At 41.9% G+C, this 26675-nt stretch overlaps 1 protein-coding gene across 10 annotated transcripts in view; it reads left to right on the top strand.

The window, feature by feature from the left end:
• The window catches only part of NMNAT3 (nicotinamide nucleotide adenylyltransferase 3), a 97094-nt gene that overhangs the window by 51853 nt on the left and 18566 nt on the right, over positions 1 to 26675 (top strand). The window contains exons 3-4 of one of the 10 annotated variants that reach the window (XM_019747488.2): positions 20907 to 21043; positions 21406 to 21692. The exons of the other annotated variants lie outside the window; for them this stretch is intronic. The gene's annotated coding sequence lies outside the window, so the exon portion shown is untranslated. The remainder of the gene's footprint in view (positions 1 to 20906; positions 21044 to 21405; positions 21693 to 26675) is intronic. 10 annotated transcript variants of the gene reach the window in all.

Raw genomic sequence — 26675 nt, 5'->3', positions numbered from 1 at the left:
AAAGAAATAACCCAGTGATGTGAGATTGGAATTGGAGGCATTTGTGTACAGTCATGGGTAGATATGATACAAAGATCAGGCGGGCAGGTGTGGTAAGTAGGAAGGTAAATAGGCAGGCAGGCAGGCAGACACAGAGATGTGGCTGTCACTATGTATACAGATACACCTGCATCTATATTGTATCCCTGTCTGCAGAGAGGGTCTAGAAATAATGATACCCCAGTAGCAATAGTACAACCTAGCATTCTAATCTTGGTTACTAAATACCATTCTGTATGAAAAGGGCTCCTTGGAAAAAGTGGATTCTGGGGCTGGGGCAGGGAAGTATAATATGAACTTGGAACATGCTGTCATGCTAGAAATAAGAAAGTACGCAAACAATGGGGGCATATCGAAAGCACACAAGAGCCAGCTCAGTGGGGTTCCCACTGGTAAAATACGGGACAATTTGAGCATAAAAATAAATAATAAAGAAAAGCATTATAACTCATTGAATAAACTAACAGTCCATAAGTCTGAACTGATATAAATTATTAGTCAATTATATGAACAAACAAATAAGTAGGAAAGAAGGGGAAGCTCTTTCTTGCACTAGAATGCCAGCTAATAAATGTAGAAGGAATGGTGGAGTTAGAAAATCACTATGTGGCAACCACAGAATTAATTCATGCAAGAATCATGAGTGGACTGTAAACCTAGAGGGTTGAACTAACAAGATATTTACATAGTTGCAAAGTTACTCCTGCGATAGACTTAATAATGTGAAAGGAAAAATAATATAGCAGAGAAACCTGGCAGACACCACCTTAACCAAATGCTCAAAGCCACCAGTGTGGCACACAGTGACATCATGTGTTTCTGGATCTGAGGCACTGAGAAGGGCACACCATGACCTCTGGGCCATTCCTGCCAGAAGTACATACCCTGAGTCCCCTCCTGACAAGCCTCAAGCAGGGACAGTCTAGCAAATAACTGGCCTGTACAAAATGTCGGTGTCGTGAAAGACAGACTAAAGAGTTATTCTAGATGAAAGAAGAGCAACGAGACATGACAACTGAATACAATCCATGATCGTGGGTTTACTTATTTATTATTGTTATAATGAACATCAATGGAAAAATTGGTGGAATATGAATTAGGTCCGTAAGTTAGATAATAGTATTATGTCAATGTTAATTTCCTGATTGGGATTATTTTGTTGTAGTTTTGTAAAAGAGTCTTTTGTTTATACCACGTGGCCATGCCTACCATGGCAGTTCAGGCTGCAGTTGACTGGTTTGGAGCCCACAGAGTCATTCCTGTGGGGGCAGGAGGGAGTAGGAGTCCAAACCTAGAGGGACGGACTGGCCCCAGGCTGCTGCCCTGTTGTAACTGAAGGGCAGACCGGCAGGACAAGGGTGGATATTGGTAAGTGGTGTTCGGTAGCAAAGAGATGGGGACACTCCCTTGTATGGCTTCTCTTGGCCTCTGAGGTACGTGGCATGGTCCCCAGCTGAGAGTGAGGGTTGCTGGGAGCTCAGAGGCTTGAGGAGAGAAGATGTTGGATGTGCTATGAGAGACCACATGGGCTAGAACCGCAGAAAGAACCGCAGGGCAGTGTGGCTGGTCCATCTGAGGTCAGTGCTGCAGCAGGTCCCCATGGGATGGCTTTTTCCAGCAGCTTTTGTCTGCTCCCGGACAAGCACAGAGAAAGAAGGTAGCTGAGTTCAAGCAGGGAAGGAGTCTGCTAGCTGGAAGTGGTGGAAGTGTAGTGGGCCAAGGCACTCTGCGTATCGCCATGAGCATTCTTGAAAGGACTGCCCTGGAATCTCAGGTGGGTCAGAAGTAAAGTGAAGAAGGACATGGGCTGGGTAGGCTCAAGAATGGGCTGGAGACCCTAGTGAGGTGGACGCTCAGTCTTATTAGAAGTGGTGGGATGAGCCACTGCAAAGAGCTGGAGGGACAAGGTGGAAGGACTCTGGAGCAGTCTGGGGGTAACAAGGTCCAGCACATAAAGGAACCCTCGGGTGTCTTCAGGGCGCCAAGGAGAAACCTTGGGGATGAGGAGGCAGAGAACCAGTGTATCAGGCAGCTTGTCCTTGTGGACTTGGAGATCGTGGCCGGATCAGGGATGGAGAGAATCACATGTACCAAGTGCTAAGGCCTAAGTGTGACATGGTTTTATAGATCAGTAGACAGAGGCTCAGGGGGTGAGCAGCACAGAGGAGATACGGGGAAGGTACTGTTGCACAGAGCAGAGTGGAAGAGTTGGGAGGGGCGGGCAGGTGAGTCAGAGTGGGGAAGTGCAGAGCCTTGCAGAAGTGACCCTGGGGTAGAAGATAAGGGCCTTATAATTTGCATACCTCCGAGTACAGACGGATTTTACAAAGATGAAGTTACTTCTATCCTACCCTTGAGAACCTGTGACTCAAATGGAACAAGGGGGCGGTCCCAAGGGGGAGAAGGGACACTGTAAGCACGAGAACAACAGCAATGCACGAGAGAACATCGCGTGGCTATAATGATTAAAGGAGGTTGTGTAAATACAAGGCCCTGGAACACAGGAGGTATTCAGTGGTCAGGAGACAGTATTATCCCTGCCTTTATAGACAGGGAAACGGGCTCGGCAAGCTTGTCACTTACACAGATAATCTTGGGGGAGCTGGAGCGCGAACCCAGGTGTTGGACCCAAGGGCCATTGTTCTTCTCACTGCCCCGTCCTGCAGACGTGCAGCAGCGGGCTTTTGTGGGGTCTCCTGAATGTGCAAGGCCCACAGACAGGTCTGGTGAGAGCAGGTAGTGACGAGCAGGGAAAAGAAAGGGGAGGGACACACGAGAGAGGGGCTAATGAATTTATTTAGCAATATCTAATCAATTTATTTAGCAATATGCAATAGAAAAAGACAAAGGCAATTCAAACAAGGTGCTAATGACAGAAAATAAAGGTGGTTAAGACTGAAATATATGCCGGAGTAGCTCACCAAACCGGGGGAAAACAGCACTGGAAAAGTCAGAAATCAAAACCTTGTCAGGTCTGCTGCTGGGAAAGCTGAGGTGTCTCCCACGGCTGCTTGCTAGTTCCCAGGAATGCTCAAATGATGAAGAATCACCAAGGACGGATGATGGAATTACACTGCCAACTGAGGTCTGTCTTATGTATTTTCTCAGATGTACCTTAGAGCCATGCTCCTTGTTCCTGCCTCCCGCTCCGGGAATGGCCAGTTCCGGGAGGGTTCGATAGTTACTGTGATAAGAATATTGCTTATCGGGCTGAATGGCCAGTTTATTCGGACAAACAACACTGACTATTCTCGTCTGGGACCATCAGCCCCAGGTCTCCCAAAGCCTGGCAACGTGCCTGTCACGTCAATCTGATATAATTTAGTTACTTCTCCACTCATCTGCTGATGTGGGCGAAACAGACAAAAAACCAGCTCAGAGTTAGTCTGGGACAAACCTCACACGCAGTCCTCCACATGTGAGGGAACGAACTGACAAACCTCACACGCTGTCTCTCATGTGGGGGAACAAAGGAACAAAAAGCTAACAGACAAAAGCTCACATCAGCTAATGAAGGCAAATTTTCCTAACATCTTTCTCACAGAGCAGTCTGGGTGGACTAGCGGAAAGTAGGGAAGTGGTCGGGGCTAGGTCTTGGAGTCTGACATGCCAAGTAATGAATGTGGACGTTCGGTGAAGGAGCCTCACTGAAAATCTTTAAGGGGCCACTAGGTGCCAACTAGGTGAGATCTTGGCACATGGATCTCCAGAGAACCTTTAGAAAAAGCAACTGCTAGAATACTCTCAGCAATCTGTACCTGGCTAGCCCAGACCCCCACCCAGCACCAGGACTGGCTGACTGAGAGTTCAGGCCCTCTTTACCAGAGTGAGCAGGACTCAGCCTTGCGGGCCAGTGCACAGCCCTGGACACTCCTGCGTGCATTTCCCCCCTCATTGCTAAGGTGACCTTGTGAAACTTTGTCAAATGCCTGGATAAGGCTCTGTGTCCATGGCTGTCACTTGCCTGCTCATCTAGAAACTCTACCGAATAGGGAAATGACTTACTCTCCATGAAGTCTTGCTAGCTCTGAGCAGTCATCGCTTTTTCTAAGTGCTCAGAAATGGTCCGTTTCAGACCCTGTTCCCTGATTTTGTTCTGGTTTGAATTCAGGGTCCCACACTATAGTCTAGAATTTATCCTTTAGGCTTTTTCTGTAATCCACTCAAGGGATTCCTCCAGAAAGAAGAATGCTGGTTTTCTAGACTCGTGAAACTTCCAGAAGTGGGCACGGATCTGCTTTCAGCTACATCGCTGCCCCGGCCGAGGCAGGGTCCAGGAGGCCTGTGGCTGGCAGTGTGCCCGCATGCAGACCCCATCCAGCCCTGGTTCTGACGCGGATGCTCCTGGGTCCTGGGATTCCCTATTTCTGCTCTCCTTTGGATGCCACACCCCACAGGAGAAAGGATTGCAGAACAGTGAACAGTAGAGTAGACATGTTCTCTTCTCTATGACCACGGGGTCACAAAAAGAACAGTGGCTTTGAAATCAACCTAGTTGTCAAACCCACTCACTAGTCCATGACCTTGAGCAATTTCCTTCCCCCTTCTAGCCTGTGTTTCCTCAACCGCAACGTGGGAATAATATATTCCTGACCTTATAAGGTTATTTATTATACGGCATAAATGAGATAATGTACATACGGTGTCTAGCACACGGGACATATCCAGTACTTGTGTGGTCTTTCCACTTGCATCCTGAGCAGGCCCCAGCCCAGTACTGGCTTAAAGCAACTCCTGTTCCTGTGCCCATGACCAAATAGGTTCACATAATAACCTCATGTCTATGTATGGAAGTGAGAAAACCACAAAGCAGTTTCTCCTGTTTTCTTTAGCCCTTTCTTGATACCTCATGATGTTATTTCTTAACACTCCTGCCCCACATGTCTGTGGCACCTCCGATTAAATTGTATCGTAAAGATAACAGCCCAGTCGAAAGCTTTGTCTTTTTTTTCTCTTTGGACAACCTTGAGGAGGGGAAAGGTATTTTATGGCTCCCAGGTTTTCCTCTCAGCGACTTGCATTTTAAATGGAAGCGTATTTATTGCAACACCATTTACATCAGCCGTTTTCTGCATTAAATAAAAATGTCTGTGTGTTGCACGTGACTTTTGCTACCCCTGTGATTTTAATTTTGATTCTCTATTATACAGTGAATACAGAGAGAATTAAGTACATCGTGATCCGGTGGTGCCGTATAATCTGAGATAAGGGGGGGAATTAAGCTGTAATAATTCTATTTTAGGCAGTGACAGCTCCAGTTGTGGGTCTTCTGGGCATTAGGAGATACCATGAGTAAATATTATATAAGCCCAGCATGTTACTTTAATCTTGGGCTTACACGAACATTTATTAATCAGAATGAGTGATTTTAATATATATTCATGGGCAATTCTCCAGCCTGGTCTGGGAAAAAGTGTTCGTTTTCACATTTCCAATTTAAGACTTTTTCTCTGGAGGAGATAGATTTAAGAATGTTGGATTCCTCCAGCAATTGTTTGGAACCAAGATCACTTCTCTGTATCATGTAAGGCTCAAGGGCCTGTGGCTACACGAGTGCTAACCTTCCAGACTTTTCCCAAAAGCAGCACTGTTCTGATATAATAACAAGCCAGTACTTTTCTAATCCTTATATGCCTACCTTGGGTGTGGCTTAAATGTAACATCCTGGACAGGTCTCTGAGGAGACCAGTTTGCATGGCATTGCTCTTGCACCAGACTCTCCACCAGACAGGTTAGGGGTGAACAGTATTACTTCACTGACAAGTGGCCTTTATATCAAGGCCCTCACACTCTTTCCGTTCTGCCTCGTTACTGCTCATACATACAAGGCTATGAAAAATGGGAGCCATTACGCATGTCCCCATAAACTTTAAGATGTCGCCCACCTTTTCCCCTATTTTCATGTCCTTTTCTCACTTCCCCCAACCAAGTATAAAATGTTTTTTTAATCAAGGTTTTTTCATTGTTTTGCTCTTTTAGTTTTATTTTGTCTTATTCCTCAAAAAGAGTTGAAGTTGTAAACCACATATCCAACAAAGGATTAGCATCTAGAACATATAAAGAAGTCTCAAAGCTTAATAAAAACACATACCGTACAACTAAGAACTGGACAAAAGACAACAAGAGACATTTCACTGAAGAAGACATACAGATAGCAAAGAAGGGCATGAAAAGATATTTAACAACATTTGCCATTAGGGAAATACAACTTTAAAACCATAAGAAGCTGTTACTACATACCTATTAAAATGGCTAAAATAAAAAATAATGGCAACTCTAAATGCTAGAAAAGATGCAGAGAAACTAGACCGCTCATTATTATTGCTGGTGGGAACTTAAAATGGCACAACCGCTCTGGAAAACAGTTTGGCAGTTTCTTGTAAAACTACATATGCAATTACCATATGACCCAACAATTGCACTCATGGGCATTTATCCCAGAGAAATGGAGACTTATGTTCACACACAATCCTGTACGCAGTGTTCATTACCTCTTCATTTCTAATGGCTGAAAACTGAAAACAATTCAGATGTCCTCCAAGAGGTGAACAGTTAAACTGTGATACTTCCATACCATAGAACCTGACTCAGTAATAAAAATAAACAAACGATACACATGACAGCTTTGATGAGTGTCCGGGGAAATGCTGAGTGCAAAAAGCCAATCCTAAAAGGTTCCATATTGTATGATTCTGTGTGTATAACATTCTTGAAGTGATAAAATTATATAAATGAGAATAGATTAGTGGGGGTTAGGGATGGGGACTTGGGGGGGGCGACACGAGGGAAGTGAGCATGGCTATAAAAGGACAACAATGAGGGGTCTTTGTGGTGAGGGGACTGTCATGTGACTGCTGTGGTGATGGATGCATGACACCTATGGATGTGATGAAATTTCATAGAACTGGACACACACACGTGCTCCAATAAGTACATATAAAACTGGTGAAATCTGGATAAGGTTGGTGGATTTTGTCAATCTCACCGTTCTGGCCGGGTTATTGTAGTATAAATACTGCAGTGTTACCATTGAGGGGGACTTGGTAAAGGCACGAGGGATCGTCCTGTATTATTTCTTACAACTGCATATAAATCTGTAATTAGCTCAAAATAAAAATGTTTAATTAAAAATACAAAAAATAATTGAAACAATATAGTCGATCAATGTAAGGATGAAAAGGTGAAGTGAGGAAGTGATACTTCCATGCCAGGGGTTTTCAAGTAGAGTCATGTCAAGTATTAATATTCACATTTCACAGATATAAGGAAACTTGAGTCCCGAGAAGGGAGGTGTTTTACGGGAGACCTCCCCATCAAGTAAAAGACAAAGCCCCAGTCTCAGAATGCAAAGCCAGTGCTCTTATCATCACGCCATGGGGAACCCCGTCTCCTGAGCAAACTGTGTTGTCTCTGCATGTTGTCTCTGCCTGCTGCTGCTACCAACCAGTCAGGCCGAACTCCCTGAAGAGACAGCTTCAGAGTTTATATGCCAGGACCTGCAACCATTTCTGTCTTCAAAATGGGAAGCAAAGATCATTCAGAGTTAGGCACCAGCATTCGGTCTCTTTGCTAAGCACATCATAAGGAGAACTCAGACAAAGAGCATTTGGAAAACCCAGACCAACATCAGATAAAACAGTCAGTGAAGTAACATTCCCAGCAGCACCAAGGACATTGATTAAAATGAATTGAAAAGATGCATCAGTATAAATAGTTCTAAAGATGAGGTTGCCGAGAAAGAGTTAGACCTTGGGGAGATTTATGAGTTACCAATAATTATAGGGAAAATAAATCTTAGGAGGACAAAATCATTAAAGAATAGATTTTATAAACTAATGAGATTGGTTGCTCCCAGGGGGTGGATGGGAACGGTGTAGCAAGAAGGGGAATGGGAACAGGGTAGAAGCTGGAGTGAGGGGGGACAGACCCTGCTCTGAGTGCACTTCTGTTTATAGCGAGACTCTTGGAACCATGGAATCACGTGTCCAAAAAATTAAATATATAAAGTCACCCAGGATGTGAAGGGAACCCAAGACTACATGCGAACATTAACAAATGAAGCTAACTCTAGTACAAATGAACGCATAACCGCACTGAAGGCAGTGGGAAAGAAAAGAGCCAACCTTAGTAGGTTGGAAAGCAGCATTATGACTGGATACGGCAAAGCTAAAGACAGAGGGAAGTGTATGTAAGTCCTGTTCTCTAGTTTAAAAATTTGCTTTCCACAGGAGTATGGGTAAGCAATTTGAAACTACTTTATGAAAACACAAGGAGCAAGCAAATGAGTAAATTATTGTGGGTGATAGAGCCAGGTTTCTCACTGTTGAAGAAAGGAGTTACAAATAAGGGAAGGAGGGGAGGCTGGAATGAACTCTGTGGTATTGGATTGGAATTGAAGGTTTCAATATGCACTCGTGGTTTTTAATATACATACAGATGGATCGTTACAGAAATACATACAGAGAGGTGTGTTTATACTGTGTGAGTACGTACATATAATTACATATATATAATTTCCTATCTCTATTTTCTAAGAGGTGCCTAGAAACAACAACAACTAGCCCTCTTGGTTTCTAAATGCCATTCTCCAAAAAAAGAAACCAGGGCTCCTTGGGGAAATGGTTGATTCCAGAGGGAGGGCAAAAAGAGTACAAGATGAGCCTGAATATCTTGTACCAAAAAGCAAGAAATAGCTTAATGATACGAGCATGTCAAAAAGACATAGGAGCCAATTTAAAGAAGCATCGGGGATAATTGGAGGAACAAAATAAATAATGATAATGGATTATACTCCATAGATTAAAATAAATATCCATGAGTCCATATTGATATAAATAAATGATTGAATGAATAAATAAGTAAATGCAGGAGGAAGCACAGTACTTCCTTACAGTAGAATTATAATTAATACCATTGAAGAAATGTTGGAAATAGAAAATCACCATTGGGCAAACATCATAGTCATGATTTTTGCACATCAATGGATGCTAAATTAGTGGGTAAAAGTATTATGGTAAACAGGATATTTGCCTAGTTTCAAAGTACTTTCCTAGAAGAGTCTTATTAATTGCAAATACACAGGGAAACCAGTAACTTCACAATCAAGAAATCTGGCAGATACCACTTCAACCAAGTATCAAAGTTAATATCACCAAAATCAAGACAGATCAACATCATGTGCTGAAAAGGACACAACATCCTTTCTGAAGTACATAGTAGGTCGATTTAATTATGAGAAAACATCACACAAACCAAATGCAGGGACGTTCTACAAAATAACTTCCTAGTACTTTTCTGACGTGTCCAGGTCCTGAAAGACTGAGGAGCCAAGCCATCCCCGATTACAGGACACAGGACAATTACGTGCAATGCAAGATCCTGGACTGGACCCTAGACCAGAAAAAGGGTCCAATCGGAGCCCTAGTTGGGACAATAGGAGAAATTAGAATGAGGCCCCTCGATTGGTGAATAGTGTTATGTTAGTTTCCTGGTTTAGGTCATTATCCCATGATTATGTAAGATATTAATATGAGCAGAAATGGGATAGAAGATATATGTGAAGTATTTGTACTATGGTAAGTACTTTGCAACTTTCTAAGTCTAAAATTATTCCAAACTAAAAAGTTAAAATATATAAAATTACAGAGGAAGCCAAAACTTAATGTTGACCTCATTATCCAAATAGCTCAGCAAATGTGTTATATATTGTTTAAAAGTAGTGTCAACATCAAACCAAAATAATAAGAATATTACATTTGAAGGGCTCTTTACATTTTACAAAATGTTTTTACATGTTATTTAATCTCCAGCACAATCCCGTGAAGTGGCATTATTCCCCCCTGACCCCCCATTTTAGAGATGAAGAATATTCATCTAAGAGGTAGTTAAAACAAGCACGAAACACATAAACAAGCAAAACTTCAGAGCCAGACAGATGGACCTGCTTTCGAATTCCAGCGCAGCCATTTCCAGCCTGTGGATGGAACCTTGGCCGAGCCAGTTAAGAAACCTTAGGGGAATGACGGCAACTGTCTTTTGAAATTGCCGTGAGGATCTAAATCCTATAAACACTCTGCACAGAGCCGGGCGTGTCCTGGGCACTTACTAAGAGGAGAGAATGATGAGGTGATGATGATGATGGGATCTTAGAGCTGAAGGCGCCTTCAATCGGCCCAGCAACCTCTGCCAGCACAGGAGTCACACATCCCTGACAACGGTCGGATCCCCCTGTGGACACTCCGAGTGGGGCTTAGTGGATCAGAGGTCCCATTTAGACTCTAAGCTTTAGATCCAGGATTCTGCTGTGACAGCACCATGTCTGGTTCCACTTTTTTTTCTTAAGAAAAGAAAAAAAAAATTCTATCTGTGCATGTCTATATATGTGTGGAGTATACATATGTTCACATGTATTTGTAGATTTTTGAGTTAACAATAGGTACATTTTCAAAGTGATCGTTTCTAATATCCGGATGCCTAAGGAATGAACTGGGCTGAGGCAGAAGGCTAGACGATCACGTGGCAGGCACCCTCTGCACCCGCCGCCCTCAGAATTACCCCTGATCTGTCTCTGCTGCTCTTGCCGTCTGCGGAAGTGCTTGGAAAACTTTACAGCGATTCAAATCTAGGCCATCTTTTCCTGACTTCAGGACTTCAGCACACATGATAGCGATGGACTAAGGAGCAGGAGGGCTGACAGCGCCGTGGCCAGGACCCCACACACCGTAGCCCCTCATTGCATACGTATTGTAGGAATTTATAAGAACTTTGCCTGGAGAGTCGTCATCACCCCACCCTCATAGTTTGCACCAAATTGCCGTGCACTGGGTTTCAAGTCTCTTGTTTTCCCTTAGATTTCAGTGGACTTCCATCTCTTCTGGGGGCTAAACTCAGAAAGTAGCCCATGAGACAAATTGTATATAACCGACCATACCCTTGAACATTCCTTAAATCACCCCAGTCAGGATGAAGTGCGTACAGCTGATACTTACACACCGCATATGTGTGTAGACAACGTGCAGAGAGTGTATGAACCATGTAGAGTTTGGTTAAGATCATGGGCCCTGGAACCCAACGACCTCGGTTCCTACCCCCATGATACAATCAATGCGCTTTATGACCTTGGGCCAGTTACTTAACCTCACTGCTCCTTTGCAGTTTGTTCTTCAGGAAAATGGGAATAACTGTCACATTTCTTTCATAGAAGAGCATGCCACCAATTATTATTATTATTATTATTTACATAAATGTATATAGCAGTGCACACATAAAATATGACTTTAAACTAGTTTAGTTACATAAACTGGACATATAGTTATTTCCCCTGTACCCCCTCGACTGGCTCCGCAAGCAGTACCAAGCTTCGTTCCGTGCTGGTGTTAAAGCCCCTCCCTGATTGCCACATGACTAGCACCAGGGACTGCTCCCCAACAACTCGCTCAAGTCCAGCTTCCACATTTCTGAAAGCAAATTGGGGTTGAATCTTCCCATCAAATAAGCTGACACAGCAGCCCTGTGTGATGTTACTGACGCTTGGTACCATGGATCAGAGGTCCCATTTAGACTCTAAGCTTTAGATCCCGGATTCTGCTGTGACAGCACCATGTCTGGTTCCACTTGATGGTTATTGGGAAGGATGCCGTAGTAACTACGGATAAACATGTGCAACTCTAGCTAGCCTTCCACCGTTGAGTGCAACCTGGCATAATAACACTGTGTTTTTTATCTCCACTCCAGTCTGGACATAGGAAGGATTGTGGCAACGGTGGGAGCAGTGGTGATGGCTGCTCTGCAGGGAGTTCAAGTGGCTGCGGTGGTGGTGATAGTGGTGCTGGTGGCGGTGGTGTTAGTATAGGTCATGGAGTAATAGTAGCAGTGGTGTTGGTTACTCATAGTGCAGTGATGGTGTAGGTCATGGTGACGGTGATGGTGATGGCAGTGGTCTTGTTGGCCATTATATGATGGCGGGGGAGGGAGGGTCATGGCGCTGCTCAGCCGTGCTGATCATGACTTGATGATGGGTGTGGTGTTGGTGATGGTCAAGGAAATCACGATTCCTGTCATTCAGATCAGTGCTTCAACCTGGATGCCAAGGGTGGGAGGACTGTATTTGAGGGCGCTGCCCCCAGGTGAGCTAATGTACACCTGCAGTTATAAAACACTTTCCTAGGCCTGGGTCTTGTGGTCAGTGCATCTAAATGAAAGCAGCATGACTCCCCCGATATAATTTGCCAATGGAGTTAACTGAGTATTTCACCACGGGTGGTCCTCTGAACACTCATCCAGCAGAATGTTCCATGAAAGCTAAATGAGCTTAGTAAACCCAGAGATTTCTGTCTCCTTCTAGGAGAGTTACTGTGCACGTCCACATATTGGGGATTCTCAGTAAGAGAATCAGTAAAAACCTTTCATTTTGTCTGCCCAGGTGTTTCCCAAGCTTATTGAATCACTGAACCTTTTACCTTTGGGAGAGTTGGTAGGTGCCTATTTACCATTCCACAGAACAGCTATGGAAACACTAATCTAGACAACACTTGCAATGAAAACAAAGAGAAAACTTTTAAGAAAAATGTCCCCCCAGAGAGACTAACTTTTTAGTGCTTGGTGAGAATGTTTAGCTTTAGGTTAGTTTTACAACTCTAAATTATGTCTTATATTGCAAATTGAAAAGATCATCTACATTTACATAATCAGAATTGACCGATGAATACATTAGACATGTAAATTAAGGGTGTTGTTAGAAACAAACCTCTAAAATGAAATTGCGTTCAAGTCCATAAAACATTTATAACGTAAGAAACCCATGTTCTTTTTTTTTTTAAATGAAACCTATTTTTTTATTGAGATATAATTGACTTTATTCTTTTATTCCATACTCATAAAATTGGTAATTTGGTCATTATGGAAAAGTAGTCTTTGTTTACCGCCCAGTGCTGGGTTAACAATAAAAGAACCTTGGATAACTGAAAGGAAGTGGTCCCTCTAGAGTCAGAGCTGACCCATGGTTCTCCACTGACGCATAAGAATCCCATTTCCCTGGGAGGCCTGGGAAAAATGATAGTTCCTAAGCCTCACTGCCAGGAATTTTTAACAATGACATCCATGCAGACGTCACTTTGAGAAATACCAGGAAAGTACTCACCTTAAAATACTGTCTTCCTCCTTCTCATTCCTCCCAGTGCCAGTCTGGGGAAAGGTTCCAGGTTCAGGCCCCATGTTCCAGCAGCAGTGTCAGGAGCAGCCCTGAGGTGGAGGAGGGCTAGTGGGCTGCTCCGGTCTCTTCTCTAAAGCAATGTCTGTTAAGCTCGAGGGCAAGGTCCACAACCCCACCGGATGTGCTTACAGAATTAGGAAAATGGCGTCTTCATTCCTGCAGGGAGCCCTTGCCATTCACTGAGTCATCATTAGTCTTAACATGAATAATGCAAAAAGGAGCTAAGCAGTTTAAATTTTGTCCATAAAACTAAGCCCAGTGTTTCACCACCGCATTTAACTCCGCGACCTATTTTATTGAATCCCTTAGCAGATCTTGGACAGTTTCCTTGAGTGTAAATTACCATGAAGGTAAATTGAAAACGTATCAAGAAATGGGCAAGGGTATTAGTGCAGAATCAAGGAGTCATCAAGCTTCAGTTCTGAAGATTGAAAAAAAAAAGAAAGTCTCTTTTCAATACACTTAAAGGGGAAAGAATTGATTTGATTCACAAGACTTCACCTTTCTTAGGTCACCACCTTTCTTCTGCAACATAATGTGACTCAGTTTAGATGTCCCCTCATCCAGAACATATGCTTGACCTGTTCAGAGCCTCCTCCAGGATCCCCGTGTACCTCTGCCCTCACAGACCACCCTGTGGTGACTGTCCATCTCTCTCAAGACTAAAACCCCGTGAGGGCAGGGCTCTCACTATATTTCACTAGTGCACTGCCTGCACTAGAGTACATGCCAGGCTGCCAGCTAAATAAATGAATGTGGTCCCCTCTTGCCTTAAGAAGGAGAGAAATGGTGTTTATAGTAACAACAAGAGTTAGGGGAATATTCAACTGATATTTTTAGTGTGCACTCCAACCATTTGTTTGCCTGAACTGGTCTCTGCCTCCTACATTAATTAGCTCATTTGATTCAAGTGAAGAGACTGGGGAACAGAGAGGCTAAGTGTAATATTTTGCCCCAAGTCACACAGCGCGTAGGCAACAGAGCTGAGTCGCATGCTCAGGTGTGCATCTGCCTGCTTACGCTCAAGTTCCTGCCACTACAAAGCCTGTCTGGAGAGGACAGTTGAAGTGATGCATTGCCCAAGACTAGTTATTCATTGATGGGAAACAAGGCTGCTTCCACACACACACAGGCTGCCCAAGGCAGTGTTTTGAGCTGCTTTGCCATAACGCCTGCAGCAGACTACACACCAAGACAGAACTGTCTGATTACAACCTGCCCTGCCCCCACCCCACTGCCTTTCTTCCTGTGGGAAGTTCCTGCGAGATAAGGCCCCCAAAGAAAACGTAACTAGTTTCTGAGGCGCCAGGAGACCTTAGCATTCTGGTGAGTTCTTTTTAAAACCTACCTATTCTGAAAGGACACTCATTCTGTTCAGCAGATAAAGAGACAGCCAGGAATTAAAGGATGGAAAACAGAGGCATGCAAAAGAAAGAGGTTCTAATACACTGAAATCACCCCGAGGAGCCAGCCACCCTGCCTGAGGTGTTATCAGTACTCAGATGAACAGAACGTACTTCCAGCTGACTCAAAGAAACAATCATAGAGAACGGGGCAGGGAGAGAGAAAACAAGAGTCCTTTCTGTCCAGGACCAGAAGGGACGTTTAAACCCTATGAAATATTGCTGCTTTGTTGTTTACTTTGCCAAGTTTTTAAGAAGTTGCACACAAAGAAAGGAAGACATTGGGAAATGAAAGAAAGAGAAACCTCACAATGACAAGCATGGGCATTGAAGATTCTGAAGACCAGAGCGGGCTTTGTCACATGAAGGGAGTGTGCTGGTTGAAAGAATCTTCGCACAGAAAGAAGGGAAGTAGAAGGCAGACAGAGCCTCACACTCCAAGAGCACTGAAGAGGGCGAGATTACACTTCCAGTAATAGCCATCACGGTCCCAGCCAGCCCACTGTGGTTCCAGAGGGCCACCACTGTATTTTGGGATGATGGGAATAGCTGGCTGTGTTCTTCTCCCTCCTCCAGGCTTCTGTGATCCAGGCATGCACTGGCCTATGAAATTGATGGGTGCTCTGGCCGGCAGCTCACAGAGCAGAGCGATAAACAGGCAGTCTCCAGTTCATTTGGAGATAAGAGTGAAGAGCAATCTGGCTGAAGAAACAAAAAGAAGGAAGGAAGGAAGGAGGGAGGGAGGGAGGCAGGGAGGGAGGGAAGACAGGAAGGAAGAAAGAAAGGAAGGAAGAAAAGAAAGAAAGAGAGAAAGATTTGTTAAATAAGCTTGAAATCTGATGAAGAAAGTAAAGAAAAAGGTTCCAAAGTGGTCATAAAGCTTTAATAGCCTCAGCCAGATCATGTTTTCCAGGCTTATCTTGGAGGCCAAGCTTAATCGCGATAACCCTTTTTGGAAAGCACGCAGATCCATTTAATAGTTGCGATCCTGGCTTGTTTTTCTCTTCCACCTGCTTATCATCACTCTGGCTCCTTTTCCTTCTTTACTAACAGCACTCGCCATGGTTGCTCCTGATATTTCTTAAAAGATGTTTACCTTCCAAGGCCTCATTTCCCAGGATGTTTTTCAGCCAGCGCAACCAAAAAAAGAAGAAAATGGACAGAGGGTCTGTGAATTGGGCAGGGGTGGAACTGTCCCTGTGCCCACGAGGACACTGCGCGTTCTGGGCAAGGCCCCAGAACTGGAGTCTGCCAAAGGGAGGAGAATTAGGAATCAGCCCGCATGACAGGGCAGCCAAGGCCGAGCTTTACCTAACACTTTTCTCAACTGTTTTGACAAGTGTAGTTTTGTTTTAAATATGTATGCTGGTTCTTAATAAAATGCTGATAAATGTGCCAAAGCATTCTCTGTGGAAATAATGAAGTCTTTACACTTTGGAATGCTATTAAGTCTTACTTCATGGTTTGTGAGGCTGCTAGCATTTTAAGCAGCAGTAACATTTTATTGAAACCCAGTCTTGCAGGGGGAGACCCAGTCTCATTTGTTCAGGTCAGCTCTAGAGGGGGCAGAATCTCCATCTTACCCCAGAATGACCTGATTTGGGGCTACACACAGACAGAGATGGGGCTACAGGGTGGTACCCTTCTTAGCCCTGGCTGGCATAGGACTCTCCAAATCTCACTGTCAGTCACCAGTATAGTGCAATAGAAAAAGTACAGGCAGACATGGGTTTAAATCCCAGTTCAACCATTTTCTGGTATTGTAACCATGGGAAAATCATATAACCTTTCTGAATTTCCATTCCTTCCTGTTCTAGTTATTATTGCTACATAAGAAACCACCCCAAACTTGATGGAGTAAATTGACGATTTTATTAGGCTCCTATTTTGGTGGGTCAGGAATTTGGACAGAGCACAGTGGGGATGGCTTGTTTCTGCTCCACAGCGTTTGGGGGTTCAGCAGGGAAGGCTCAGAGACGGGGAGTGACTGGGCAGCTTGGAGCAGGAGTCCTCTGGAGATTTCTTCACTCTGGCAATTGATGCTGAGTGTCAGCAGAGATGTCAGATGGGATGGTGACACTGACCATAACTCTTACATGTCACTGTGCTGTGGGGTCTTTCTGCATAGGTCAGTTTGGGATTTCACAGCCTGGTATCGAGGTGCTAATACCAAGTGTCCCCAGATCGCAAGGGGGAAGTGCCTGGAATTTTTATGACCTAGCCTCGGAAGTGATAAAGTGTCACTTCTGCCACTGGGTAAAGCAGTCACAAGCACCCACCAGATCCGAGGGGAGTGGCATAGAATTTACCTCTTGGTGGAGGAGTAGCCATGTTCTAGAAGAGCGTGAAGGCAGGGAGATAAATGTTCTGACCATCTTGGGAAAATGCAAATGTGACCCACCCTACCAGGGAGTGAGAGAGTAATAATTGCTGAGACCAGCTAAGTGCCCCAAACTGTTCGTATGTTATCTAATTCTCATTAGTTTAAAGTATTTAAATAATTCGGGGGTCTGGGAGAACATAAGGGGTAGGGGCTACCACATGTATTTTCTCAGAGGAAAACCACGAACACAAGATGGCCACCAAGCAAGCCAAGTTTTCAGTTTCTGTTCATGTAGGGTCTGCTAATACGCCACTGGCCAGAGGAAGTCTCATGGCCAAGCCCAAAGTCAAGGGGCAGAGAAGTGTGTCTTCTGCCTTTGTGAGGCCATGGCAGAGGTGTGGGTATATAATATTATTATGACAGAGTGAGAAGTTAGGACCAATAATTCAATCTACCATAGCCATTCTCTAGAACAAAGAAAATTGGAGAAGGAGATTGTGGCATTACAGTTAGTGTTTAACAGCATAATCTTGAATGCAGAATAATTTAACATGACCAGATAGCATTTATCCTAGGTATGCAAGGACAGTGTACCATAAAGATATCTATTAATATAGCACATTACTAAGGCAATATATTTTTATGAAACCTAAATCATCATGTCAATACACACTTAAAAGTCATTCAGTAAAATCCAACACTTACTCAGCGTTGTTGTTGTGTTTTTTTAAAGCTCTTAGTAAATTAGAACTATAAGGATACTTACCTGGCATGATACATAATAGTCTAACACTACAGAAGCATTCCCACAGAAGCGAGGAAATAGAAAAGAATACCTACTCAGCACTATTATTTTCAAATGGCATCAGTGAAAAATAAGAAATACGGTTATAGAAAGGAGACTCAGTTTTCATTATTTGCAGGTAGTTACTGTATCCCTAAAAAATTCAAGAAAGGCATTTGAAAAACTCTTGGAACTAATCAGCTCAGTAAGGTAGCCCAGATTCAAACTAAACAAACCAATGTACAGAGTTTTGGAATATAAATGTTGAATCACTATGTTGTACACCTGAAATTAATATAATGCTGTACGTCAACTATACTTTAATTTAAAAAAAACAAAGTACAGAGTTTTCTATATAACAGTTGTAATACAATGTAATGAAAAAAAAAATAGGTATATATCATAAAATATGAGGGGAAAAAAGATCCATTCGTAAGAGAAACAGCCAGGGGCACAAGTCCCCATGGCAAACTTGAACCAGAAACGTGAAGGGCACTGAGGGCAGTAGCTGCGAGACTTGACTAAATGGAAATATGACCAGCTCCTCACTGGCATGGCCATTTATTGATTGGCTTTCCAGTGAAAACACCCCTGGCTATTTTTCTTTATTTAACTTTAGAAAAGTATCCCTAGGTTTTCCTGGGAAACTAAGCAGGTGCTCAGAAAGCTCTCTCAGACATTACAATGTCTTTTTTCTTTTTTTAAGTGACTAAGTGAGTGTGATAATGACTCTATACAGCACAATGGAACATAAAGTCTATATAGAAAAATAATATATGGTAGGGGAAAAACAAAACGTCCGTGGGCGGGGGGGGCAGATTATTTAATAAAAGGAAATGGGACAGTCACTTAAGTATTTGAAGGAAAAAAGCAATTTGATTTCCTACCTTATATAGTTCAGTCAGTAAAATACTGAAGATAAACCTTAGAAGTGGAGACTCCCCTGTCAATGGCTATTTGCTTTGACCTATAGCTCTCTCCTTGAACTGCACGAGCAAGTGTATTTCTCATATGCAAAGAAAAATGACAATAAACCTACATGTTGCCTTTATCTTTTTGCTGTGAACAAAATAATTCAACAGGGACCTACCCAGTCTCTGGCAGGGTCACCCACAGCGCATACTGAACAGACCTTTCTGGAGGCAGCTGACGAGTCACAGAGAAGTCCCAGGTCATATGAGAAGAAATGGCACTTCCAAAGATCCCAGCCTGCAGATTCAGGCCAAGTGGGCTTCCACTTATAGAATTTTTAAATCTCTGGTTCTCTGTGAGATTCAAGAGGAGAATGTGGTGATCGCAGCAGAGCAGGCTGTCATGAAAAAGGAGCAGTCTGAGAACAGTGAAGAGTTTTTGGAATGAAAAAACATCAATCACCAAAGTAGTACTCAGTGGAGACAAGACAATAGGGAGACGATTTCTGGCAACAAAACAGAGAATTAGAACACCAGTCCAAGGAAGTCTTACAGAACTCAAGAAAAAGATATGAAAATTATGAGACTAGACAGAACTGATGCAAGAGAACTGAACAGAGGACCAATTACAATCAGAGAAATGTCAGAAGAAAGTGTCCCTGACACGAAGACCTTTCACTTCACATGGATGTGGGGAGTCTTCATTGGTTGAGACGCTGACCTAATTCCTAGCAGCCAGACAGGAGTTAAGACAAAGGTCCATGATTTGGAGCCAAACTTCTCTATGTGGTTGCCAACAGATCCACTGGCAAACATTTAATGTACTTGTTAAAAAGAGTTCATACACATCCGTAGATCAATGAACACTGAATATGAACAGGCGGTTCACAAAATGAGAAATATAAACATCTAAGTAATAAAAATCACACAAGTAATTTTAAATACAAATAATTTTAAATCACAAAAAACTATAAATTGGCAAAGTAATGGGGTGAGTTGGGCTGTCTATACCCTGCTGGGAGCAAGTCTCCTGTTTTTCAGAATTTCCAAAAAGCAATTTAGCAAGATGTAGCCAAAGCTCCACACTCACTTTACTTCCCCCACATGCGCCCAAATTGATTAGCTCGCAACTTTGGGTTAAATTGATATTTATTGTTTACATTTATGTCTATGTAAATGGCATTAACAAAACCATATAGGACACCCTGCTTCCATTGCCTTTCATATAAATTTTTGTTTTTTTTCTGGAGTTAATAATTGCTTCATTTATTTCCTTAGGTTCCTTATACCTATCACTAATTCAGCCCCAAAATGTCCGAGAGCTCTCTAAAGCTCTTAGTACAAACAGACTCGTCAGGTCGTCTGTCTGTTCCGTTTTGTTTCTCTTCACATCCTTCCTGGAGTCCTCCAGCTTCTAGCTCTCTGCCTGCTGCAGCGCTGTCATCTGGAATTTCCCTTCCGTTTTCCTGGGGATTCCCTTTGCCCACCTGCTGATTTGGAACCCTTGTTTCTTGGATCCCAGGCCTTCTGCATTTTTGGTTTACTTGCTCGTTTTGTCAGAGTGCAACCTCCAGCACCTTTCTGAGAAAGAATCTATGGGAGATAAATTTTCTGAGACCTTGCATGTATTGAACACAAGTTTATTCTACACTTCAATTCCGAGGTCAATAAACTCTAACCCACAGGCCAAATCTGACCTACAGTCTGTTTTTATGCTATCTGTGAGCTAAGAACGGTTTTTTCTCTATGTTATAAGTGTTGTTTTAAAAAAAGAGGGGAGGGAGTTGGGGGAATATGCAACAAAGACGATATAGTCCACAAAGCCTAAACTATTTACTATGTTTCTTAATAGAAAAAGTTTTCCAACTCCTGTTCTAATTGATTGGTTATTTGGCCAAATATAGAGTTCTCGGTTGGAAATAATTTTTCTTTAATGTTTTGAAGACTTTGCTCCACTGTCTTCGGGATCCTAGAATTGATGTTGAGATGTCCATTGATATCCTGCTTCCCAGGCCTGTGTATTCAGCCTCTGGTTTTCTCTCCGGAAACTTTTTAAAATCTTCTCATTAAACCTGGCAGTCTAAAGTTTTATAATGGTTTGCCAGTGTGTGGACGTTCTTTTATTCAAAGAGCTGGGCAGTCAGAGGGCCTTTGACTCTGAAAATTTAGGTCCTTCTAGTCTAGGAAAATATTTATATTATTTCTTTGATGTTTTCCTCCCTCTGTTCTCTTTCAGGAATTTCTGTTAGTTAGATGTTGGACCTCCTGGATCAATTCTCTGATTTTATCTTCTTTCTGGCATTATAATTTTCTCAAACTTAGCTTTCAATTCTTCTACTAATTGATTGTATTGCTGCTGTCATCAACCAGAATGTAAGTGCCATCAGGACAAGAATTTGTCTGCTTTATCATAACCCCACTATGCCTCCCCTGTACCTAGCGCAGTGCCTGGCATGTAATACGCAGTTGGTGGATATAGTTGAATGCATGAATATTTTTTTTAATTTCTAAGAGCTTCTTCCTGTTTCCTGATTATTTCTTTATAAAGCATCCCATTTTTGTTTCATGGTGTGAATATCATCTCTTATCTCTCTGACAACATTATTTGGAGATTTTTGAAATTTCATCTTGCTCTCTGCATTGCCTTTGTATCCTCCGAGTTCCTTTTCTCCTGGTGGTTGTTTTGGTCTCTGTCTTTCACACTCAGCACCTTTCTGAAACGTGTCTCTTCTTAGGCTGTCCACTCATAGTTGCCGATCGGGCCCTAAGTGCTGGCTGGAAGATCTGAGTGTATGGATGGAGCTGGCAGGCCTCATGGCCATGAGATCAGGCCCTAGGTGGGTCTGTTTGCCAGAGAGACATCTTCAGTCTGGTGTGCTGGGAGCCACACTTAATCCTCTTGTCTTAAGGATGGGACTTACCCCTCCTCCCAGCGGTGCCTGTATTTGGGAGTCGAGAGTCTCTCTGATTCAACCTCATCAGAAAGCAGATATCTGGTCTTCTGCCCGGATGGGAAACTAAGGTAGGCGATTGGATCTAAGGGCTCCTTAGGCAAGCTCTCAACTAGTCCTTCTGTGCTCAGGCCCACTGGCACCCCAACCTGGAGAGGTTGTGGGCTCTTCCAGGTCCTGAACCACTCGGGGCTTCTGTCGTACAGTGTACCTTGTCCCTAATCACCTTCCCTGCCTGCAGACTCTGCTTGTTCTGTTAACCATTGTTCTTCAGCTCTCTAGCTTCCAAAATGTTGTTCACCTTTCCCACCTATTATTGTCTCCTTTCTCACTCTCTTTGCCTTTGTGATTTCATACTACTTCTATTGCCATTTTATTAGATTTTCCCCAGGGCATGGAGATAAGCAAGGAATTCTGTCCACCATGTTAAAGTCACAGCCATGTATTGCTATGGTAACCTCAAGGTAAGGGCGGTGTACCTTCATACTAAGCAATGTGCTGGGCATGGCAGCAGATTGAAGATGGTTCCCATCCTTAGGAAGCTGTCAGTCTCATGGGAAAGACAAAGGCAAACAGACCACTATCATACAAGTGCTCTAATGGAGGTGTGTCGGGGTGGCAGTAGGCTCACCAGAGAGGTACCTGCATCTAACGAAGGGGAGGAGAGGTCACAGAAGAGGCAACACTAGGATTGTGGGATTGCGGGAAAGGGAAAAGGCTTAAACTCATGACCATTTGGAGGGCAAGAAGGAGTTTTAGTCCAAATTGTTATTTTTATTGACACTCCTCTCCTGGGTGCTATAACAAAGCAATGATTTCTCAGTGTACAACCTGCCCTGTCAAGATGAGCTAAACCATCACAGGTGACACCTGAGTATCCAAGATGCCCAGCAGAGCTGCCTGAAGGGGACTCTGGTGCCCTACCCCCGTTTTCCTCCAATAAAACAGACAAATGTGAAAGTTAAATGTGTGTAAATTGCCCAAGAGAATTAGTACCCAGCAGAAGTTAGTTTTCCCAGCTCCCACTTTTTTTAAGAAGGAAAAGAGAAAGAAATAACATGTTCCATGTATAACACGGGTCTCAGATGTGTATAAATACCGGAGGTGCCAAAAAAATGTATACAAGTGGACACTTGGGTCAACATTGCTCAAGCAGTGGTTCGCTGTCATCAGAAGTGTCTGGACGCTGATGGTAACCACTTTGAGCACCTCTTGTAATTGTGAAGTCAAACATGACTTGTATTCATCTTTTGTTACCGGTATATATTGGGTATTACAATTTTCATATTCTCTCCTTCTATTTTAGTAAAACTGTGCACTCTGATTCCCTGGGCTCTGGTTCTTCTTTTCTTTCTTTTTTTTTTTTTTTAAGGATATCTTTTGGAACTTTAATATTTTTCTCACAACAAACCATGACTCTTCTAAATGAAAGCTGTAACCTTCGTAAGTGTTCCTCTGAAATAAGTTTTAGCAGCCAGTGCTGGAAGTCAAAAGCCGAACGTCCTCTTTTTATTCTCCGCTAGTTCTGCCATCCACCTGGAGAAGTGGATACCACAGCCTCCATGAAGGAAGGCCCTAGGGCCGCCAGGTTACAGGGCATGGAAAATGCCTCAGAGCACTTCCAGCTTCCAGGCTAGAGCAGGCTGTACTCTTTGGATCAACTCTCCCACTAAAACAACAATAAATGGTGAATAGAACACTTTTCAAAGCTCACTTTTAAAGCTGAAAAGTGGGGATGTCTCAGACCAGCTGAGAGATAAACACCTGTAACCTAGGAGGTTGGTAGCTACTGGAACAACAGAACCACTGATGGTCTGTGGGCACTTGCCAGCACTGGCCCACATAAGCTTTGAATCAGTGGCCATAGAAGCCAAGAGGGAAAGAGCTCAAAGGCTGGAGACCACCCAAGCTGGGGAGCCTTAGGGGTGCCTTCCCCCTACATTAAACTGGACCCCCAAGGAGCTATACTCTCAGGGCCAGAGTAAACTAGATCTTAACCTACCTTCTTTCCCCAATCTTAGAGGATTTCAGAGAAGCCTAGGTGCCTTGATACTAAAGCAAGCAGGAAAAGAAAAAGGAAAAGATAAAATATTGCTAGAAAGAAATGGCCACACATTAGCCTTTGTTCATATTTGCAACTCTTTGCCTCAAGTCAAGAACTTGATTTAAGGTCATCCATGACTTGCTTTTAATAACTACATGTGCCTGGCAAAAGCAAACATAAAGCCTTTCTGGAGGAGGGCATATCTATCTAGGGCCTAGAGAGCACCCACAAATAACTAGTCAGGGGCATCGACGAATAAGCAGTCAAAAATAAGCACAAAAGAAACAAAACAATGTGACTAAGAACTAGCAGAAACAACAGGCAGTAAAAATAACCTGTACGGACTTTGAAATTGGCATTTTCAGATACAGATATTAAAAGTTATGCTTTTCTTTAAGGAAAGAAAAGAAACTATAAAAAGTGACTTACCAGATTAGACAAACCAATCAGAACTTCTAGACATGATGACTAAAATAAACAAAATTAAAAGTTCAATGAAAGTCCACTAAAAAGATATAACAATCCTAAATGTGTACAAAAAAAACAAACAAAAAAAAAAAAAACAGAGTCTCAAAATACAGGAAGCAAAAACTGATAGAGCTAGAAAGCAAAACAGACAAATTCAGTTATAGGCAGGGACTTCAACACTCCACTTTCAGCAATTGACAGAAATATTAGAAAATCATCAAGGAGATAGAAAAACTGAACAACACATTCAATCAAAAGGATCTAATTGATATGATAGAACTCTCTACCCAACAATAGCAGAATATACCTTTTTTTCAAACCCCCTTTAAATAGACCGTAGGCCACATTCTGAGCCATAACATAAATTACAAAAAGTTTAAAAGAATTCAAGTCATACAGATTATGGTCTATGACTATAATGTAATCAAACTGAAACCAGTAAAAGAAACAACAGGAAAATAGTATAACACTTGGATATTAAACAACACGCATCTAAATAATCCACAGGTCAAAGAGAAAGTCTCAAAAGGAAATTTTTAAAAATACATGAAACTGCGTGAAAGTGAAAATACAACAAATCAAAATGTGTTAATGCAGCTAAAGCAGTACTAAGAAGGAAATGTATAACACTAACAGCTTATATTAGAAAAAAAGGAAAGATCTCAAATCAAGAATAAAAGAAATAAAACTTTCTCTGTTTGCATGTGACATGATTGCTTATGTAGACAATCCCAAGGTATCTATTTAAAAATAAAAGACAATAGATGAGTTTAGTTGCAAGATAAAGATCAACAAACAAAAATCAATCATATTTCTATATACTAATAACAAACATGTGAAAAACAAAAACAAAACGGTAAACCATTTACAGCTGATCTAAAGAAAATGAAATACTTAGGTATAAATCAGCAGAACATATATGGAATTTGTGTCCTGAAAATGCTTATGAAGATGCTTATGAAAGAATTCAAAGACCTAGACAAATGGAGAGATTTATATGTTCATAAACTGGAAGACTCAAAAGTTCAATGAATGAATTGAAATAAGATTAGAGAGAGAAAAATAGAGACTCAGTGAACTGGAATAGAGATCAAATGAAAATATCCAGAATGGAGCAGACAGAGAAAGAGAATTTTTTTTTTTTTTTTTTTTTAGGAGACATGCAGGCTGCATATATACACATTCAGAAGAAAAGGGAAGCAGAAAAGGGACAGAGGCAATTTCTAAAGAGATAGTAACTAAAAATTTTCCAGCTCTAAAAAAGACACCACTCCACAGATTTAAGAGACCCGGTGATCCCAAAACAGGATAAATAAAAATAAATCTATATGTAGAAAAAGAAAAAATTGAAGGCAACCAAAGAAACACAGATTATGACTTCTCAACAGCAACATCTGAAGTCAGAAGACTGTGGTACCCTGTCTGAAAATATCTTTCAGAAATGAAGGTAATATGTTGAAAATGTCTTTCAAGAAGGAAATCACTAACTTAAGGAAATGCTGCAGGATATATTCTGTCAGAAAGAGAGTGATTCCCAGATAGAAGATCTGATATGCAAAAAGAAATGGAATACAAAGACAATGGCAAATACTGGGTCAATATAAATAAGATTGGTTGCATAAAGCAGAATAATATAGTCTAAGAGGGTTGGGGGGAAAATAGACTTAAAATGTCTACAACAGTAACATGTAAGTCAGGAGGTGATAAATGGAATTGTAAAGTTCTGTGTTGTGGAGGAAGAGGGGAAAGGTCTTAATTTATTTAGGAAATAAGTCTGTATATGTAAGTTGTAATCTGAGAGAAAGAAAATGAAATAAGTCCTAAGAAGGCAGAAAAGGAGAAAAAAAAGCATAAAACTTGTATGACAAAAAAGAAACACAAAATAAGATGGTGGCTTGAAACTTAAATATATCAACATTCACATTAAGTGTAAGTGAAGTTAATGTTCCAGTTAAAAGTCAATAATTGTCAAACTTGACTTAAAATGTTTTTAATTCAGCTGTAGGCTATTTACAAAACATTTGCCTAAATGAAGTATAAAAAGGTTGGAAGAAAAAGGGTGAAAAAAAATACGTCATATACTAACCAAAATAAAGCTGTTGAGGCTTTATTAATATTAAACATATAAACTTAAAGTCAAGAAACATTACTAGAGATAAATAGGCTCAAGTCACTAAAAGATATGTAAGAATAATATGTAGACAACAATGTATGCTTAAAAAATTCTAAAGATTAAATGGAAAAGCAGAAAACTTCATAATCATATAGGAGATTTTAATATGTCTCTCTAAGTAACTAATACAACAAGTAGACCAAAAATCAGTAAGAACATTGGATTTAAACAATTAGCAGTTTTGACTGAACGGATAGAACATTTCACCCAACAATAATAGAATACACAGTCTTTTAAAGCACACATGGAATGTTTACTAAATCTGGCCATATCCTGGGACATAAAGCAAGTATCAACACATTTCAAGTGATTAAAATCAATACAGAGTATGTTTTCTGACTACAGTGCAACTAAGCTAGAAGTCAATAA

The sequence above is a fragment of the Rhinolophus sinicus genome, linkage group LG10 (genome assembly GCF_036562045.2).
Source record: "Rhinolophus sinicus isolate RSC01 linkage group LG10, ASM3656204v1, whole genome shotgun sequence".
NCBI lineage: Eukaryota > Metazoa > Chordata > Mammalia > Chiroptera > Rhinolophidae > Rhinolophus > Rhinolophus sinicus.
This window is presented reverse-complemented; position numbering and strand designations above follow the sequence as displayed.